This window comes from Dendrobates tinctorius, unplaced genomic scaffold (genome assembly GCF_039654945.1).
Source record: "Dendrobates tinctorius isolate UK_male_01 unplaced genomic scaffold, ASM3965494v1 ptg000070l, whole genome shotgun sequence".
Lineage (NCBI taxonomy): Eukaryota > Metazoa > Chordata > Amphibia > Anura > Dendrobatidae > Dendrobates > Dendrobates tinctorius.
The window spans coordinates 26,688,092-26,708,492 of record NW_027361738.1 but is presented as its reverse complement, the minus strand read 5'-3'; the positions used below and the strand labels follow the sequence as shown (position 1 = coordinate 26,708,492).

The window sequence follows — 20,401 nt, the reverse complement described above, 5'->3', positions numbered from 1 at the left end:
ACAGCAGTGCATTCATCACATAGGCAGCACAGTTCACAAATAGCAACGTATTCTGCACTTTCCCTGCCTTCCGGGCAGACTCTACTCTCTCTGTAATCTCTCTCTCTCTTTCCTCCCGGCATTCACTTCTGTACCTCTAGTCAGATTCTATTCTGTCTATGCCTTCCTTTTCTCTGCCATCCGGCCAGTCTCTTTGGACAGTTCGTGTTCCATCTGTGCCTTCCACGTCACCAGCTCCCTGTCAGCCCCTCGTCCAGTTCCAATTGGGAAAGGTACCGGGAATGCCATCTCAGCTGCTCCCGCCCCAGTCATAGACCCCCGTATCCTTCTTGGGGATGGTCCTGTTGAGCTGGTGCCCGACTGCACTATTCTCCGCCTGGGACTGCTTACTGCCGTTACAGCTTTATCCCCATGGCCAGCAATCTGTCTGGACTCGCTACTGCATGAACCCTGCCCTGGGCAAGGCTGCCCAGGCTTCTGTCTCTAATCAGGGAGTGACTGTCCTATACTTCCCTGCTCTGTGCTGCTCTGTGACCCCATTTGCTTAACCCCTATGCTGCCTGTATCTAGTCTATATTTCTAATGTGCCCCCCTCTATTCTAATCCCCCTACGGTTCCACACTATCCAAGATCCCATCCCAGCACCAAGCCCATACACAGTACCTGACAGACACATGACACCACAGTGCACAAACATTACAATTCACATCATCAATGAGGTGCGGCACACTATCCCGTGAGCAGCTACCAGGGAACAGGAGGCACGTGAGGGTCCCCGCCACCTCCCCACAGGTACATAGAGATACTTCTGTACGTAATAATGTATTTCTATGTACCTGTGTTCTAGAGGTGAAGAAAAAGTCAGATTTTTTTGGGTTCTATTAAATTACTAAAAATAATGAAAAACTATTACAAAAATGTAATTTTCTCCTCTTTTTGTGGGATCTGGTCTCCCCAGGAACTAAACCCACAACCTACATCATTGCAGGTAGTAGCTGGAACCCTTCTTTCCAAAAAATTTTTATGGTCTCACATACGTCCTGCAAAAAAAAAAGCAACGTGTGAACATAGCTTTAACTTACGGCTTTCGGAATGTGGCGAGTGGCGACAGAAAATAAAATGATTGGTTTTTTTTTCAAAAAGTGTGTGTAGTTTACACAGTTAATAGAAGCATGAATCAAACTGCCTACATTTGTTATCACCATGGTGACCCTCCTAATAAAAGAGAAGCACAGTCAATAGTGTAGTTTTAAAAAATGCTTTTTTCATTAGTATCCCCGCATAAAGAGTTAATGAAGGTTTGCAAATAATTTTTTTGCACCTGAAAACAATGCCACTTGCAAATAAAACTCATTCCACACACAAAAAATAAATAAATAAAAAGCCCTCACACAGTTAACTTAACAAAAAAAGGTCCTGGATTGTAAACCATGGCATGGAACAATTATTTGGAAGTGCACTGTTACTTACGAAGCATGACACATCTGTACTGTACGATCTTTATTATATTGTAGTAATAGAAAGTGGTCGCCAGGTGGCGGCAGAGTAGCGGGTGGCTGTCCGCTGCTTCCCTATCTGGCTGCGCTCGGTTTCCTGCTGTCAGGAGATCGCTGACATCACACTTCTTGCTGCCTCCAGCTGCTCGCACTTTCAGAGAAGTTTCTGAGGCTGTGCCCGCGGTGTGCCCGTACTGTCAGGAGGGAGAGTGACGTTTGCTGCCAGGCTGCAGAGTGGCTTTGGATTGTTTGCTTACTTTCCCTGGGGATAAGAATCTGCAGAGAGAGACCCCGAGAATGGAGCGTCATCTGCCGGGCTGCCCCGAGCTGTCTGCACGATCTCCTCTGTGACTGCGGGATTACTGGAGGCAGATCTGCGAGCAAGCAACAAGTAAGTATGGCAGCGGCGGCTCCAGAGGCAGTGGGGTCAGAAGTGTGATCCGGACACTGCGGGCTCTGTGCTGTACTCCTGCATAACCGGGAACATTGCAGTAGGGATCGCTAGTACTACAGTAGGGATCACTAGCACTGTAGTAGGGATCGCTAGTACTACAGTAGGGACCACTAGCACTGTAGTAGGGATCGCTAGTACTACAGTAGGGATCACTAGCACTGTAGTAGGGAGCACTAGCTCTGTAGGAGGGACCACTAGCACTGTAGTAGGGATCGCTAGTACTACAGTAGGGACCACTAGCACTGTAGTAGGGAGCACTAGCACTGTAGGAGGGACCACTAGCACTGTAGGAGGGACCACTAGCACTACAGTAGGGATCACTAGCACTGTAGTAGGGATCGCTAGTACTACAGTAGGGACCACTAGCACTGTAGGAGGGACCACTAGCACTGTAGTAAGGACCAGTAGCACTACAGTAGGGATCACTAGCACTGTAGTAGGGATCATTAGCTCTGTAGGAGGGACCACTAGCTCTGTAGGAGGGACCACTAGCACTGTAGCAGGGACCACTAGCACTGTAGGAGGGACCACTAGCACTGTAGGAGGGACCACTAGCACTGTAGGAGGGACCACTAGCACTGTAGTAGGGAGCACTAGCACTGTAGGAGGGACCACTAGCACTGTAGTAGGGATCACTAGCACTACAGTAGGGTCCACTAGTACTGTAGTAGGGATCGCTAGTACTACAGTAGGGACCACTAGCACTGTAGTAGGGACCACTAGCACTGTAGGAGGGACCACTAGCACTGTAGTAGGGAGCACTAGCACTGTAGGAGGGACCACTAGCACTGTAGTAGGGATCACTAGCACTACAGTAGGGTCCACTAGTACTGTAGTAGGGATCGCTAGTACTACAGTAGGGACCACTAGCACTGTAGTAGGGACCACTAGCACTGTAGGAGGGACCACTAGCACTGTAGGAGGGACCACTAGCACTGTAGTAGGGAGCACTAGCACTGTAGGAGGGACCACTAGCACTGTAGTAGGGAGCACTAGCACTGTAGGAGGGACCACTAGCACTGTAGTAGGGATCACTAGCACTACAGTAGGGTCCACTAGTACTGTAGTAGGGATCGCTAGTACTACAGTAGGGACCACTAGCACTGTAGTAGGGAGCACTAGCACTGTAGGAGGGACCACTAGCATTGTAGTAGGGACCACTAGCACTGTAGGAGGGACCACTAGCACTGTAGGAGGGACCACTAGCACTGTAGTAGGGAGCACTAGCACTGTAGGAGGGACCACTAGCACTGTAGTAGGGATCACTAGCACTACAGTAGGGTCCACTAGTACTGTAGTAGGGATCGCTAGTACTACAGTAGGGACCACTAGCACTGTAGTAGGGAGCACTAGCACTGTAGGAGGGACCACTAGCACTGTAGTAGGGATCACTAGCACTACAGTAGGGTCCACTAGTACTGTAGTAGGGATCGCTAGTACTACAGTAGGGACCACTAGCACTGTAGTAGGGACCACTAGCACTGTAGGAGGGACCACTAGCACTGTAGTAGGGATCACTAGCACTACAGTAGGGTCCACTAGTACTGTAGTAGGGATCGCTAGTACTACAGTAGGGACCACTAGCACTGTAGTAGGGAGCACTAGCACTGTAGTAGGGAGCACTAGCACTGTAGTAAGGACCACTAGCACTGCAGTAAGGACCACTAGCACTGCAGTAGGGACTACTAGCACTGTAGTAGGGAGCACTAGCACTGTAGTAGGGACCACTAGCTCTGTAGGAGGGACCACTAGCACTGTAGTAGGGATCACTAGCACTACAGTAGGGTCCACTAGTACTGTAGTAGGGTCCACTAGTACTGTAGTAGGGATCTCTAGTACTACAGTAGGGACCACTAGCACTGTAGTAGGGAGCACTAGCACTGTAGTAGGGATCATTAGCACTGTAGGAGGGAACACTAGCACTGTAGTAGGGACGACTAGCACTGTAGTAGGGACCACTAGCACTGTAGTAGGGAGCACTAGCACTGTAGTAGGGATCATTAGCACTGTAGGAGGGAACACTAGCACTGTAGTAGGGACCGCTAGCACTGTAGTAGGGACCGCTAGCACTGTAGTAGGGACCACTAGCACTGTAGTAGGGAGCACTAGCACTGTAGTAGGGATCATTAGCACTGTAGTAGGGACCGCTAGCACTGTAGTAGGGACCACTAGCACTGTAGTAGGGAGCACTAGCACTGTAGTAGGGATCATTAGCACTGTAGGAGGGAACACTAGCACTGTAGTAGGGACGACTAGCACTGTAGTAGGGACCACTAGTACTGTAGTAGGGAGCACTAGCACTGTAGTAGGGATCATTAGCACTGTAGGAGGGAACACTAGCACTGTAGTAGGGACGACTAGCACTGTAGTAGGGACCACTAGCACTGTAGTAGGGAGCACTAGCACTGTAGTAGGGATCATTAGCACTGTAGGAGGGAACACTAGCACTGTAGTAGGGACGACTAGCACTGTAGTAGGGACCACTAGCACTGTAGTAGGGAGCACTAGCACTGTAGTAGGGATCATTAGCACTGTAGGAGGGAACACTAGCACTGTAGTAGGGACCGCTAGCACTGTAGTAGGGACCACTAGCACTGTAGTAGGGAGCACTAGCACTGTAGTAGAGATCATTAGCACTGTAGGAGGGAACACTAGCACTGTAGTAGGGACCGCTAGCACTGTAGTAGGGACCACTAGCACTGTAGTAGGGAGCACTAGCACTGTAGTAGGGATCATTAGCACTGTAGGAGGGAACACTAGCACTGTAGTAGGGACGACTAGCACTGTAGTAGGGACCACTAGTACTGTAGTAGGGAGCACTAGCACTGTAGTAGGGATCATTAGCACTGTAGGAGGGAACACTAGCACTGTAGTAGGGACGACTACCACTGTAGTAGGGACCACTAGCACTGTAGTAGGGAGCACTAGCACTGTAGTAGGGATCATTAGCACTGTAGGAGGGAACACTAGCACTACAGTAGGGACGACTACCACTGTAGTAGGGAGCACTAGCACTGTAGTAGGGACCACTAGCACTAGCACTGTAGAGCTACTATTATCCTGTGGTGGTTGCACTATATATGAGTTGAGGGTCAGACTGTCAGAGTGTATGACAGGTACCTTTCCACTCCATTCAGGACCATCATCAGTGATTACCTCCATGTCATTTGGGATCATGTGTGTTACAGCAGAGATTCTTCCATAAGTCTGGATTCACACATGGAGTTTTGTAATTTTTCATAACACAAGTAAAGCCTCATTCAGACGCCCAATTCAGATTGATTGTGATCTGTGTGGGGTTTTTTCCATCTGATTTATTTTATCCATTTCCGGTCCATGCGCCCACTATTACCACCAGTGCGGTATCTGGCTTTCTCAAATGAAAAAAAAAAATAATGTCAATCTTCCCTTTTGTAACAGACGTAGACAGTACATGGATGACACAGCCACGTGATTGTCACTGTTTACAATGAACCATTTCCTTTAGTGGACGACTGTGATCTTCAAATCGGATCAAAAGCAAATACTTCCATTTGTTGGTTGATTAGTAAGAAAACAAACATATAAACAGGTCCATAGACTATAACGGGTAAATGTTTTATCAAGATAGAACTTGGACGTGTGAGTGGGGCCTATGGGACATTCATTTCATAATATATATTTTTTCTTTGTCAGACCCTCGCCTACTGGCAGAACAGTGCGGCAGGTCAGACCCCCGACTACCATGCCATTTCCATTCATTCTGTATGGTGTTACCGGAAAAAGCAAAGCACAGCGTTCAGCAGCCCCATACGGAGAGTTCCGCCCGTACGGCTGACCGCTGAGGGTCCCAGCAGTCGGACCCCTATTGACCAACAAGTTATCTCCTATCTAGCGTAAAGGTGATACATTTTCATCGGACGAGTCTTTTAAGGATCATATCCATTATACTACAGATTTTATCTACTTGTCCCCGTTCACACCTCTGTTTTTTATTCTGTTATTCATAATGACAGCACATGTTCCCGTTCCCGTACATTAGAATTATGCATTTAGACGTTGATGTTCTGCAAAAACAACAGACTCCTATGTCTATGAACGGATCCGTGATGTAACACACATCATATAGATGCCAAAATTCATGACATGTGAATGGGGTCTTACACTAAATATTGCTTTTTTATATTAAAGAGTTCTGTTACTTACTCAAGTGTAATATACAGGGATCACCTACCTTTTCACCTGCTGGTAAATGCTTCCGGAAATCTTCAGTATGTAGTTGATTTGTTATACCTGGATGGTTATGTTAGGCTGACATGATTGTACTTGTATGTTAATATTGTATTCATCTGTTCCGCGTGGGTGGGGCTTTCCCCTTGATGTACCAGTCACAGGGTCTTCGAGTAGTATGTCACAAGGTGCCGGGAAGAATCAACCCCTGACGTTAGGTGTTTGGAGATTATTGAGCAGGTCGTAAAGTGAAGAAAGCCCCAGTTTGGCGTGGTGCTGGGATGCATAGCTCATGTGGGCATGTACTAAGTGCGGGGCAGTATCAGACATATGCCAGGTTGGGTGTGAGCTAAGCTCCATATGAGAAGTCTTAGCACCTTAGCTTACTGTACCACATGGGAAGAAGACTATAAGTAGTGAGTGAGAAATACAAACTGTGTTTGGGACAAGTAGGCTAGGTCTCCAGGGTCCCTGCATTCGAAGCCCAATGTGATGGAGAAGCCAATGTCCCCACTTTCTGAGGTTTGATTTTGGTGAACTGGAGATAAATCATCAACAAATTACAATGTTCTTAAAGAGAACCTTTCACCATAGTGTTCATGGTGAACAGGACACGTGATGTAATAGTGGCAGCAAAGCAAAATAATATTTTCTGTTATTTTTTTTTATTTCACCTTTCCGTTGTGGACATAGCAGTAATCAAAGTATTTGGCACCTAATGAGTTAAAGAATATAAATAAAAACCCAAGTTGGTGTTCTGAGGCAGATTTCACTGGGGGGGGGCGTGTGCTTCTTCTCCCTATATGATGCTGACCAATGATAAGAAGGCAAGAACACTCAAAGGAAAGAACACGCCCCCACAATAGCTTAGAGCAGGTTGCTCAGTGTATAAAGGTACTGTCACACTTAGCGATGTACCAGCGATCCCGACCAGTGATATGACGCTGTCAGGATCGCTGGTGCATCGCTAAGTGGTCGCTAGTGAGCTGCCACACAGGCAGATCTCACCAGCGACATAGCAGCGGTTGGGGGTCGATACTTACCTGTCAGATGAGGCGATCCTGATGTCCTCCCACCCGCGTCCACGCGTCGCTCGTCTCCACAGCAGGAAGCCTAGCAGGAAGCTGATGACTAGAAACGGTCCAGGACATTCTCGCGCGATCAGCGATGGACAGCGGGGGAGCCGGTCGGAGGTAAGTATCACACATAGCGATATCGCTAGCAATATCGCTGCTACGTCACAAAAAGACAGTGACGTTATAGCGATATTGCTAGCGATATCGCTTAGGGTGTGTGCACACGCTGCGGATTTTGCTGCGGTTCTGCAGCGGATTTGGCCGCAGCGGACCCACAGCAGTTTTTGCTGCGGTGTACAGTACCATGATTCCCTATGGGAATCAAAAACCGCAATGCAGACGGTGCGGAATTTTCTGCGCGGATTATCTGCGGTTTTCAATCCGCAGAAAGAATTGACATGTCAATTCTTACTGCGGATTCTGCTGCGGTTTGCCACCTCCTCCATTGAGGAGATGAAAAACCGCAGGGAAAAGCCGCAGAGCAATCCGCAGGATTTTTACAAAATCCGCGCGGATGAATCCGCACCCCAATCCGCAGCGTGTGCACACACCCTAAGTGTGACAGGCCCTTAAGATGTATGACAGATGGCTCTTATCTCCCGGTCTTACCTCCTGCATGATTAGAAAGTGCTGGGAGTCACTGCTGATGGCTGCCATCCATTGTATGCCATATTTAGTGAATGGAGAATATAACGAATTGCAGGGACTCACCTTTGTCATAAACAGGACGCCTTACCTACAGAGTTTATTGTAGACATTTTAAGAATGAATGAAGCGACATGGTCGTCCATGACCTCTGCAGCTCCAGTCCGGTCTACGAGACTGACAGAGATAGCTGAGCTCTTTATCGACTACATGTATGTCTATCAGTCTTATGGATGCTAAATTGGTCGGCAGCCGTCATGTGCAACCATACCGCTGAATTCAATTAGACATTTATTGCCTATTCTGTTAATTGGTGACAATTTTTTACAGCATTTCCTCTGTATCAGAGCCGATTTTGTTTGTTATTTGGGCTGACAAAAGTTTTAAAACACATAGAACAATGACAGTATTGGGGGACCGGTGGCAATTTTCAGGACCCTCGTTTATAAGTTATTGCCCACTGTGTATTAGATAATTGAGTCAGTTAGAAATGGATTTAGGAGGAGCCCTGGGTGGTGTCAGAGACGATTGCAGCTGGCGAGTGGAGTCCATACAGGGCAGTGTCTGAAGGGTACAGCTGTGTATAAATATGTGATCAAGAACACATTTGTCCCATTGCTGCTCCAACAAATTTCAGCTGCTTTTTATCCACCTTTTGTGCAGGAGTCTGCACCAAAATACGCCATAAAAATGTTGTTTTTTTTAGGGTGGGGTGTTTTTTATTTAAATGCAAAAAATGCACCAAAAATAAACTGCACAGTTCGACATTAAAGGCACAGTGGGCATGAGCTTTCATGACATCACATCCACTTTGCTTGGTTAGTTAAATGCAGGAGATTCTCTGAACAAAAAAATACAGCATGTATTTTATGTGGGATCATGGTATTAAAGAAGCAATCCCATAAACTATTTTTGTCTCTAAATCTTTGTATATGTGTATGTAGTGTACTGTCTGTGTATTAAAGGGGTTGCCTGTCCTTGGGCTACATACAGTTGTGCTCAAAAGTTTACATTCCTCAGCAGAATTTTTGCTTTCTTGGCCTTTTTTTCAGAGAATTTGAATGATAACACCAAAACTTTTTCTCCACTCATGGTTAGTGGTTGGGTGAAGCCATTTATTGTCAAACTATTGAAAAATCAGGGGCTCTGTAAAAACAAAACCATGGTCAGGTAGACCAACAAAAATGTCATCCACAACTGCCAGGAAAATTGTTTAGGATGCAAAGAAAAACCCACAAGTAACATCAGCTGAATTGCTGGACTCTCTGAAAACTAGCTGTGTGGCTGTTTAATGATGCACAATAAGGAGGCACTTGAAGAAAAATGGGCTGCATGGTCGAATCGCCAGAAGAAAGCCATTACTGTGCAAATGCCACAAAGTAACTCATCTACAACACGCAAAACAGCACAGAGACAAGCCTCAAAACTTCTGGAACAAGGTAATTTGGAGTGATGATACCAAAATTGAACTTTTGTGGCCACTACCATAAACGTTACATTTGTAGAGAGGTCAACATGGCCTATAATGAAAGGAACACCATTCCTACTGTAAAGCATGGAGGTGGATCCCTAATGTTTTGGGGATGTGTGAGCTACAAAGGCACAGGAAACTTAGTCAAAGCAGAAGGAAAGGTGAATGTAGCACATTATCAGCAATTTCTGGAGGCAAATTTGCAATCATCAGCCCGGAAGCTGCGCATGGGACGTACTTGGACGTTCCAACATGACAAGGATCCAAAACACAAGGCCAAGTCAACCTGTCATTGGCTACAGCAGAACAAAGTGAAGGTTCTGGAGTGGCCATCTCAGTCTCCTGACCTCAATATCATTGAGCCACTCTGGGGAGATCTCAAGCACACAGTTCATGCTAGACAGCACAGAAATTTACAGGAACTGGAGGCTTTTTGCCAAGAAGAGTGGGCAACTTTACCATCTGAGAAAATAAAGAACCTCATCCACAACTACCACAAAAGACTTCAAGCTGCCATTGATGTTAGAGGGGGCAATACACTGTATTAAGAAATGGGGTATGTGAACTTTACTTTTTATCAGAGTCATGTGGAAGTTTTGGGTTGTCATTATGATTTAAAAAGAGAAAACACAATAGTTTGACAATAAATGGCTTCACCCAACCGCTAACCATGAGTGGAAAAAAATATTTGGTGTTATCATTCATATTCTCTAAAAAACGTCCAAGAAAGCAAAAATTCTGTCGGGGTATGTAAACTTTTGAGCACAACTGTAAGGGATACAGTGAATTTCTAACAAAAGTAATCACTATAATTAAAAACAGACTTCAATAAAAACACAAATATAAATAAGAATATTGCCCAAACAAAAAAAGAGGCGAGGAACACTAAAAACTTGGGGGGATAATCATGCGTAAATGCAATACTTAAAATTGGTCCGATCATATTTTTTTTTTTCATTTGAGATATTAAATAATTCAAAACTATGTTAAAAAATTGGTTTGTGTCACCATTTTCTGAGACCTCTTAGCTTTATTTTTTGGTCAATGTATGGAGCGAAGACCGACATGTCTAGTCGGAATGTAGCCAGAAGTGTGTAAAATGCATACTTGTGGTCACGCGCCCGGGGCATCCTCATAGTGTGCTGTGCAGGCGCTGTGAGGATTCACAAGTCTGCAGTCACATAGAGTAACTGCAGACTTGTTGGCCGGCCAACCCTAGCTTTACTGCTGTCATTTTCGTAAATGTATTCACTTCTACAATTTGGGCTATGGCTGCATTGGGAAGTGCTGTGTACTTTCCACAGTCATTTCGACCATGTTTAGAATACATGCGTGGATGTAGATTAGTTTAAAGGCGTTCCATCCTTTTCCAAACATCGACACTTGTGTAATTAAACCGAACCTATCATGTCTCTCATGCCCTCTAATCCAGCAGCATTCAGCTATGCGTAACCTAATTCAGTTAAATAAATGCTTTAAACAAGCATTTCTAACCTCCGCTTTTCCTATGCTATGTGTCATAGCCGCTTATGCAAATCTAGCGCATGCGCGCCTTTCATTCCGGTAGCGTCACTGCGTCTCTTAAGCTGAGTGTACGCTTCCTGGCTTCAGAGGCGCACTGCACATGTCCAGGAGTTTAGAAGATGGCATTATCAAAACTATAATGCAAGTGGACACCCTACATATTAATGGGGATCAAAGCAAAAAGTTCACAGCTCATGGAATCCTCAATATCCCTGATGACGCCCTTAGAAAAGCCTTTCCTATCCGTGGAAGTTGGCACCCTAAATACACAAATGACGCCCTTCATCATCAATGACTGATTCTAGTCCACCCTACTAGGCATTTCTAATAATTTTTGTTGTAATTGAAGCCAAATAAGGTAGATAGATTAAACCCAGGGAAATATCACAATACAATTATGTGACCAAAACCCACAGCCAAATCACAGCTAATGAAAGCGGCTGTTGTCTCGTCACATCCTGTAAGGTAACACAACCTCAACACTGCAGTCTGAACTAATGCAAAGTTGCTGACTTTCACTGCCATTATAGTTACCTTCATTATTTGTGATTTTATAGGCACAACATTGTAGTGTTAGTGTTGCATGGTCATCGTCTATGGTCACCTCTAGAACAACTCAAATGAGTTAAGAGAAGCTGCCAGCTCACTGAGGTGTCAGATTGCAGCTTCTTTTTTAAATCAATAGAGCGGATAAGAAGGAGAGGCACAGACACACACAGAGCCTGCTGAAGCTTTCTGCTGACTAACTAATCTTAGAGCTGGATTCACAGGTACACTGCTCAGTAATGCTTTATAATATCCTCCATGCTCCTATATAATCTCCATGCTGTTGCTGCTTTGTGTGTGTGTGCTGCATAGAGACAGACATGCAGAAATCCCTCATCTCTCTATATTCTGCAAATAGAATTGTTAATAATAGAAATATATTTTATGTTCTCCAATCTCAGGCCCCTATTAGTTTAAAAAGAAAATAAAATACAGGGATAAGAAGTAAGTTTATTATTATTACTAATTGGACATTTATAAAAGGTATCTGAGTCTGGAAAATAAAAAAAATGCAAGTCACATAATAGCCATGAATAGTGTTATCCCCCAAGTACACACATATAAAAGACTATTCTGGAAAGTTGCCTGAAAAGATAAGTATGCTTTAATGTAAAAACCTCAGTGCAGAGAAAAATCCTGCAGATGAGTGGAGGGTGCTCCATGTTGAGTGCAGGGATGGACACATAGCAGTATGTTTTTTTAACCAGTTAGTCCACTCTAGGAGCCGGTTTTGTTTTAGCAGTCAAACAATGTAAAAAGAAAAAAGTTAAGCGTCCGTCGGAAACATCCCTGCTCATTCACTGCCTTCCTGGGGTTTGTACGGTGCATACTTTATGTACCAGCAGATGTGGAGTTAGACAATGTTCACACCACATTTTTGTTCTGTGTTTAGCACGTTTGCTGGGAAAGCTCCCAATGTAAATGCGAATCGTGTCGATAGGGCTCTATTGCTAGGCGGAGACCAAAGAATGTGTCCTTTTGCCTTCAATCAAGTTGTTATAGGTACAATTTACCCTACAGCAACTAGAAACACAAATTACCACACTACATTACGTGCTTAGATATTGTACTAAATCACCAAATAATAAAACTTCACTCTTATTTGTAACTTCCTAAAATAAGGGGATTTAAAAGTCCAGACAAGTTGATCCACAATACAATATTTGTGTAATCATTTACACCATTTCCTCTTTATGTACTTGTCCCTAGAAATGTGGCTTAGTGACGTTTACGGAGTCTCTGCCATCCGAGCTGTCTACAGTACAGTTCTGATCGGATTCTCCACAGTCTGTTCATTAAGAAGCAAAATAACAACACATCCCCGACATGTTTCGCTGCATGGACACAGCTTTTTCAGGGGGTCACAATTTAAGTCAATATAGTCTTGAGTCTACTCTATCTAGTCCATCCCATGGGATTAAGTAAAATTGTATCTTGAAAGTAAAAAAGGAGAAATTTGGAGCTCACCACGCTGTAGGGTTGACGTGAAGAGGTTGGGATCTGGACAGTGGATGCCGATCCTGCCGGTGATGCATCATGGACAGCCAGTATCATGGCAAATAGAGAAAAGTCCAGTACATCCATCCTATAATAAAATGCAAGAAATTTTATTCTAAATTTATTAAAAATATTAGAGCCCAAACATCATAAAAATGCTGACGCGTTTCTGGCTGACACAGGCGCCATTAGTCATAGGATATAGAGAAGAATCATGGGGGCAGACTTTTATGAATAGATCAGCCTATATCCTAATCAACAAATATAGGACAGATCATTTTTATAGTTCATTCCATATGGATATTTGGTATTGAGATTCAGGATCCAGGAAGCCTCTCAGTAAGGCGAGATGCTTTTGCCAAGTTGATTACCTCTCGTTATAGTCTGTGTCACATTTTTAATGCTGCAAAAACAAAATTGCTAAGTATCACCCTGATGGGCGCTAATAAAATGTTTTACTGCAGCGGAATATCTGCTATTGTTGTTCTTTATATTAGCGAGGTGTTCTGCAATCCGTTTCTTTAATTTTCTGGTTGTATAGGTAATGTGACGCATGCTACACTCAATGCAATAGACAACATGGTGCCAATCACGATTGATAAATATGTCAGTGTTACGTTCTGCACCATGTGGCAGTGTAAAAGAATGCGTTATATTTATGGCAAAGGGGCAGACACTGCACCTATTGCCAGCACATTGGAAAAACCCCTTGGATGTGAGCCCAGAAGATGGTGACTGTGGCTGATGCACCACGCTAGGTGAATTATATATGCTTATTTATTACATTTCTTGCATTTTATTATCGGATGGATGTGCCGGATTTTTCCCTTTTGCCATAAAATTGTATCTTGTAAAGATATGGTTTTATCATTAAATTCTATGGGTGATGGATGCTGTTGTATGGTATCTTTTACAGGCATCCGATTAATGGCTGAACTTGGTTTGCAACTATATAACATTCAAAGATTTTCCAGAGCATCACACGACCTCCGCCAGCTTGCCTGTCCCCCATAGTGCATTCCCGTGCCGTAGGAAAGTGCCCCCATGACGGAAAAAGCTGATTGTTTAGACGTGACTATCTTCTTTCATTGCTCCGTTATCAAGTTATGATGCTCCCATGCCAAATATAAGGGTCAGCATAAGAGTCCTGCCCGGTCTAAGGCAATGCAGCTCCATATATAGCAGCCTATGATGTACTATGTATTCTGACATCTTCTATAGCCACAAGTGGTTTCTTTAGTAGTCTGTAGATCTTCGGTGGGATTGGACAGCATGGGCTAGCCTCAGATCCATACATATGTAAGTAAACCTTCGATGGCCATTTCTCAGTCACCGGTTGTCCTTCCTTGGATTACTTTTGATAACTATTAACCAAGATATACAAGGAACATCCCACAAGACCTGCTGTGTTAGAGAGATGCTGACCTACTTGTCTACCCGGCACAGCGTGGTCCTTGTCGAAGTCATTTAGATCTTTATACAGGGGTGGGTCATTTATATGGATACACCTAAGTAAAATGGGAATGGTTGGTGATATCAACTTCCTGTTTGTGGCTCATTATTATATGGGAGGGGGAAAACTTTTCAAGATGGGTGGTGACCATGGAGGTCATTTTGAAGTCAGCTATTTTGGATCCAACTTTGTTTTTTCCAATGGGAAGAGGGTCATGTGACACATCAAGGGGTGTCCATATAAATGGCCCACCCTGTACCTCTAGTTTGCCGTGGGGCATTACATTGATAGATTGTGCGCTGTCTCTAACGTTAATGATAGAAAGGATCTACAGCTTCTGTTCAGGCACAAAGGCCAAGTTTGCGTAGAACAAGCTTCAAGGAGAGCTCTTCTGGGCTTGTGTGACCACCAAATATCAGTGTCACGTGTAGACATTATCCATGGCACCTGTTATTACTAACATCATAGGGACATGAGCCCGGGTAATAAAATATATTTGTAAACTTCACTTTCTAAACCAATATGTTTAATAATAATAATTTCTAAAATAATCTGTCCCTTATGATTCTGAGTTATGATTAGATTAGTGAGAAAACCCTTTTAATGTTACCTGCAGTGACTGCAGCTGTATTGTGACAGTACTTCTTATTGCTACATATACAGAACATCAACACTTTGTTTTTTTTCTTTTTTGTTGTGAAGCTGTTATCAAGTAAATGTCACAATCTGATATTATTATAAGACTTTTTATATCAGATGATTCATTTTACTTGTGTGAAAAAAAATGCAACGAATTGGTCATGAAATGGTCAGAAATACATTATATCCTGTGTGTCAGCAGTAGAACAATTCTCTTGCCCAAAATTATCTGTAAGTTTGAGGTTCTCCAGTTAATTCTTTCCAATTTCTGGAGGATGTGTTTCTTTAGAATGGACATTGTCCTTGGGTACCGAGACTGTGAGAGTCGTGTACACCCTATCCTGTAATGTACTGAAGAGTCCAGCAGTGAGTCATGTATCAGCTCTTGCTCCCAGACATTGCTCTGCAGGATACCTGCTTGATTGAGGTGGTAAGCAACAACAAGCATAGATGAGATGGGAAAAAAATCATATTATTTACACACTCTAAAAGAAATTGTCCATATATATATTATTTTCTGGAAAGTTTTCCCACAATTGAAACGTACCACATACCCCACCCCTGGTTGTGGTTTATGGGCTAAAATGGAGTCTGTTTGACACATGGTCTGGAGGTAAAAAGACCTGTGTGATGTCTCCAGACTGAGCCGAAGTACTCGGTGCTATCCAGCTTGTGTGATCTGGACTGTCTCTAAGGCTATGTGCCCACGCTAGTGTTTTTAAACGCTCAGGGATCGCATCCCCTTTCCCAGAAAATGCGCGTCTTTTTCCGCGCGATTCTTGCGCGTTTTTTTCCAAAAAGCCGCGCGTTTTTGACGCGTTTTTTGACACGCGTTTTCTGGGAACATTGGGGGAATGCTAAAATCGCTCAGCTATGCGGAAATTAATGAGCATGCTGCGTTTTTAGCCGCTAACCGATTCCTGAGCGGTTAAAAACGCATGCATTGGCACAACAAGCCAAAAATGCATGCACATTAATTGGAAGCATCTTGTAAGCGTTTCTGCAGCGTCTGATCCGGCACAAACCCTGCGGAAACGCTTACAAAAACGCAACGTGGGCACACAGCCTCACAGTGACTTTGTTGGAACTGTTTACATTTTTTCCCCCTGCTCTGTAAGGCCGTTTATTTTCCTTTGCTTGTGACATGATTTATGAAGCACCAATAAACCAGCCTGGTCATTTAAATGGAAAAGGTTCTTGGGTTGCTTCACCATGCACCCAAGTGAGTAGCATTCCCACACCACAGAATAGGGCAAAATTGTCATCACCTGAAATCCCTGCCGTTGATAAAGGGTCTCTGAACGAATGGAGTGGACGTGTGCATTGATCGACCTCCACTCTACTTCGTTCATTGTCTGTAGGACTACTGAACAAACCAAGTTGCATATACCATCCGATTACTCGCCAGTGTGAGTGAACCCTAAGATTATTGCGTCAGTTGTGAACCTGACGATAATTTCTTTGAAGACTCCATGGCGATTCCGACAAATGTTCTGTCCCCTTCAATGCTCAGTACATGCAACTCTGTACTGTTAGTTTCCCAGCCTCATTGAAGATAAAGATAAACAGTTTGCAGCAGAAATCTCGTATAATTTGTAATTGCAAAAAATGTGTGATTTTAGCAGCTCCGACAACTTTTTAAAAAGTGGATTGAGCATAGTAGGAGGAGGGGGCATGGCCAAGTGCAGCCTGACAAATTCATCATAATTTCCTACAGGACAGATCATGACTAGGGTGCATTTCTCAGTTTGTGAATAGTTGCTGAAAGATGCCCTGAATTCATTAAGATGCTTATTACTGTGGGACAAACAAGTAAAGGTAGTCTTGACTTTCCATTCTGGCTTATAGAGGGGATTCCTGAATATAAGGGTGTATAGACAGGGATTGTCTACATGAAACAACCTCTTGAAGTGAGTAGAAGTATTTTACAGGCTTTGTATTGGAAAATAAAGGAAACCATAGTCTGTAACTCACTAGATATGCACACGTGATTAGTGAGGTTGTGCAGGCTTAACTCTGCCACTTGATCTGACAGTGGGTATAGGGAGTCGTCACAATTTGCTGGACAGCATAATTTATAGGATGTCCGTGCAGGTCGGTCTGCAATGCACAGGCTGGCCAGGGGTCTTCCGACAGCTTCATGTATTTCTATGAGGCTGTCATGCTTGAGACGGGAGACCCACAGCCAGTCCGTGCATTGCAGACTGATCTGGGACCGATTTGCACAGACATCTGAATAAGCTTTTAAACAACTGTCCAGTGCACAGTGAGTATTGTACACAGGTACATGCACAATACCTTGCAGATGATTCTCTTGTCAGGTCAGACAGGAGAGAATAGCAGTACTGTTAGCGTGGCTGGTCAGGAACCAGAATCTCCAGGAGTGGATCCTCTGGGCCGTGGCACCGAGGGGCCCCAGGCGAGCTGCCAGATGGAACCGACCCCTATACAGGGACCGTTAGGAGCAGGCCCAGGGGTTCGAGTACCACAGTAGCCGGTACCGAGAGGGGCGGCTCAGGATGGACTTTAGTAGGAGTGTGGGACTGAAGTGTAGATGACAGAGCTGGAACACAGGAGACCGGAATGGAGGAGGACGGAAGGACTGGAGCAGGATGGAACTGGAACACCAGAGGCAGGACTGGAGTAGCATGGAAGGACTGGAGCAGGATGGAACAGGAACACCAGAGGCAGGACTGGAGTAGGACGGCAGGACTGGAGCAGGATGGAAAAGGAACACCGGAGGCAGGACTGGAGTAGGACGGCAGGACTAGAGAAGGATGGAACAGGAACACCGGAGGCAGGCCTGGAATACAGCAGGGAACACGGATAGCAGGACTGAGAGGCTGCTGCAGGGCGCAGACGAGAACAGGACTGCAGGACTGCAGAGAGCACACGATGAAGCGAGGCCCAGTGTGCTAGGAAACACAACGATCAGGCGCCTCCCTCAGGGGGAAGCAGCCTGATATGCCCCTGTCTGGTCTGCCATTGGTCAGGAGGGTGCTTCCGGGTCAGGGCATAGCCGGAGCACAAGAAACAGAAGGGAAGCGCTGCCGCGGCCTATGGCGCATGCGCATTGCATGCAGGGACGCCGCCGGCCGTGAGCCTGTCAGAGGTGACCTCCGTGGATGTCGGGCGGCGGGGGGTTGCAGCGTGGGAGCGGTGGCAGGGTGAGTATGCAGAGACGGCGTAACAAGTACTAACGTTTCCATGTCAGCCTCCGGTACGTGTGGTGACAGTTTTCTCACGTACCAGAGACACTGACACATGTACACCCATTTAAATGAATGTGTCTATGTACATGTCAGCATGTTTTCACGGACCGTGTGACCGTGTGCAAAACACGCTGACATGTCCGTCTTAACCCGGACACACGGGCTGCAAAACGTGCCGCACACAGAGATCAGTGCAGACTGTCCTCTGTGTACATGGACGACTGCTGGAGAAGTAGCGCTACTGTAAGCCGCTGTTCCCTGGCGGCTGGTACTGAACGCGGCTATCATCCATTCTCCCTGCTCTGCCGGCGAGCAGAGGAGAATAAATGAATGAAAGACTGACCTGCTTTGACCTCCGGACCGTGGAAGAATGCAAGTGAGGAGGTCACAGCAGGTAAGTTTTTAATTCCTTCTCCTCTGCTCGCTGTCACATATGTTTAGCCAAAAATATGTGCATTAAAATAAAACCACAGTTCATATATTTTTTTTTCCCTATCCTATGGATAGGTGATAAGAAACACTCGCTTTAGTGGGGTTATCCCATGAACATGTCTTATCGTGCTTACCGGGATAAATTACACTAATTGGCCTCTTTCTACATATATTTTTGAGGCAGAGTAATGTAACATATACCTTATATGTTTAATTTTTTTTTTACTTTTAATCAGTTTTTTTCTCACTGAGCCTCTTAGTTCTCTATTTTGTGGCATGCACACCATTTTGTTTTTGTGAATAACTTTTTTTTGTCCGCATAGTTCGGTTCTAGAGGCAGCATTACTGTTTTCCATGCATTGTTTAAACGCGGAGGTTCAGTTCAGAGGTCTCAATACCGACATTATTTTCCACAGAATGGTGTTTGTTATTTTGGAAAAGTTTAAGCTTCGCACTTGGGTCTTTCCCGTCATGGTAAATATTAATGTTGTGCCAAACACTAACATAGGTAGAAAAATATTCAGGATTGAGAGTCCTCAGTAGTTGATACCTTTTAATGGCTAACTGAAAAGATGGTAACACATTGCAAGCTTTCGAGACTACTCAGGTCTCTTCATCAGGCTAGACTAATACAAAATCTGAAGTCACATATTTATGCACAATACAGCCTAGAAAAAATGCAATAGATAAGACAAGTGATGTGAAGCAGAACTATCAATATGGGAGAGGGAGAAACATAAATATAAACATTGGACCAGTTCATAGATAAGGAGTCTGGATGTTTTATGGTCCTCTGATTGGGGTCTAGTTCTGTGTTGCCCTGCAAGGTTTTAAAAGGAAATTCCTTAATTGATGTAAAAAGACATAAATCCATGCGACACATTCATTCCAGCACTGAGAGTGTCAAAGTTCGTCATAAATTTGTACTCCCAAACTCGTCTCTCTCTCTGAGATGTGAAGTTACCTTTCAATACCAGTAATTTCATATCCATGCTGCTGTGATCAGGGATACAGAAATGTTTTGCCACAGGTAGATCCATTCTTTTTTCTCTTATTGTGTGACGATGAGCATTCATCCTTGTTCTAAGCTTTTGCCCTGTCTCCCCCACATACAGACCCCCAGTTGGACATTTAGTACAAATAATTAAGTACACCACATTAGATGTAATGCAGGTGAAAGTACCTGGGATCTTGTAGTCCTGATGTGAGTTGGGGATCTTTATCTTGTCCGTGGTCATTAGAAATGGACAGGTTTTACATTTTTTCTGGTTGCAAGGAAAGGTTCCTGCAGCTGTTGGAGAGGACAGGGAGCTTCTGACAATGATGGTTCTTAAATTTGGGGGCTGCCTAAAACACAGCAGTGGGGGGTCTGGAAAAATGGATTTTAATCGGGCATCTTTTTGTAGTAAAGGTTGTAATTTCCGTGCAGCTCCCCTTAGCACCTCCAGATTTGGGTTGTAGGTGACTACTAGAGGCACTCGGTTATTTTCTTCTTTAGCTTTGTAATGTAGCAGGTGATTCCTTGACAATCTGGTGGCTCTTGTAATTTGGTTTTCAATTGTTCTTGGATGGTAACCCTGATTCAAAAAGGTTTTTTTGAGGCGACCAAGGTGTTTGTCTCTATCCATGGGGTTGGAACATATACGATTGTATCTGATGGCTTGGCTATAGATAATAGAGTTCTTTATGTGTTTTGGATGGAAACTGTCCCATTTAAGGTATGTTGGACGGTCGATTGGCTTCTGAT

At 44.5% G+C, this 20,401-nt stretch overlaps 1 protein-coding gene across 2 annotated transcripts in view; it reads left to right on the top strand.

Moving 5' to 3' along the window:
- The first annotated feature begins 1,612 nt into the window (after positions 1–1,612).
- LOC141095471 (mitogen-activated protein kinase kinase kinase 3-like) overlaps positions 1,613–20,401 on the top strand; it is a 154,330-nt gene continuing 135,541 nt past the window's right edge. For both annotated transcript variants that reach the window (XM_073581486.1, XM_073581484.1), the window contains exon 1: positions 1,613–1,887. The gene's annotated coding sequence lies outside the window, so the exon portion shown is untranslated. The remainder of the gene's footprint in view (positions 1,888–20,401) is intronic.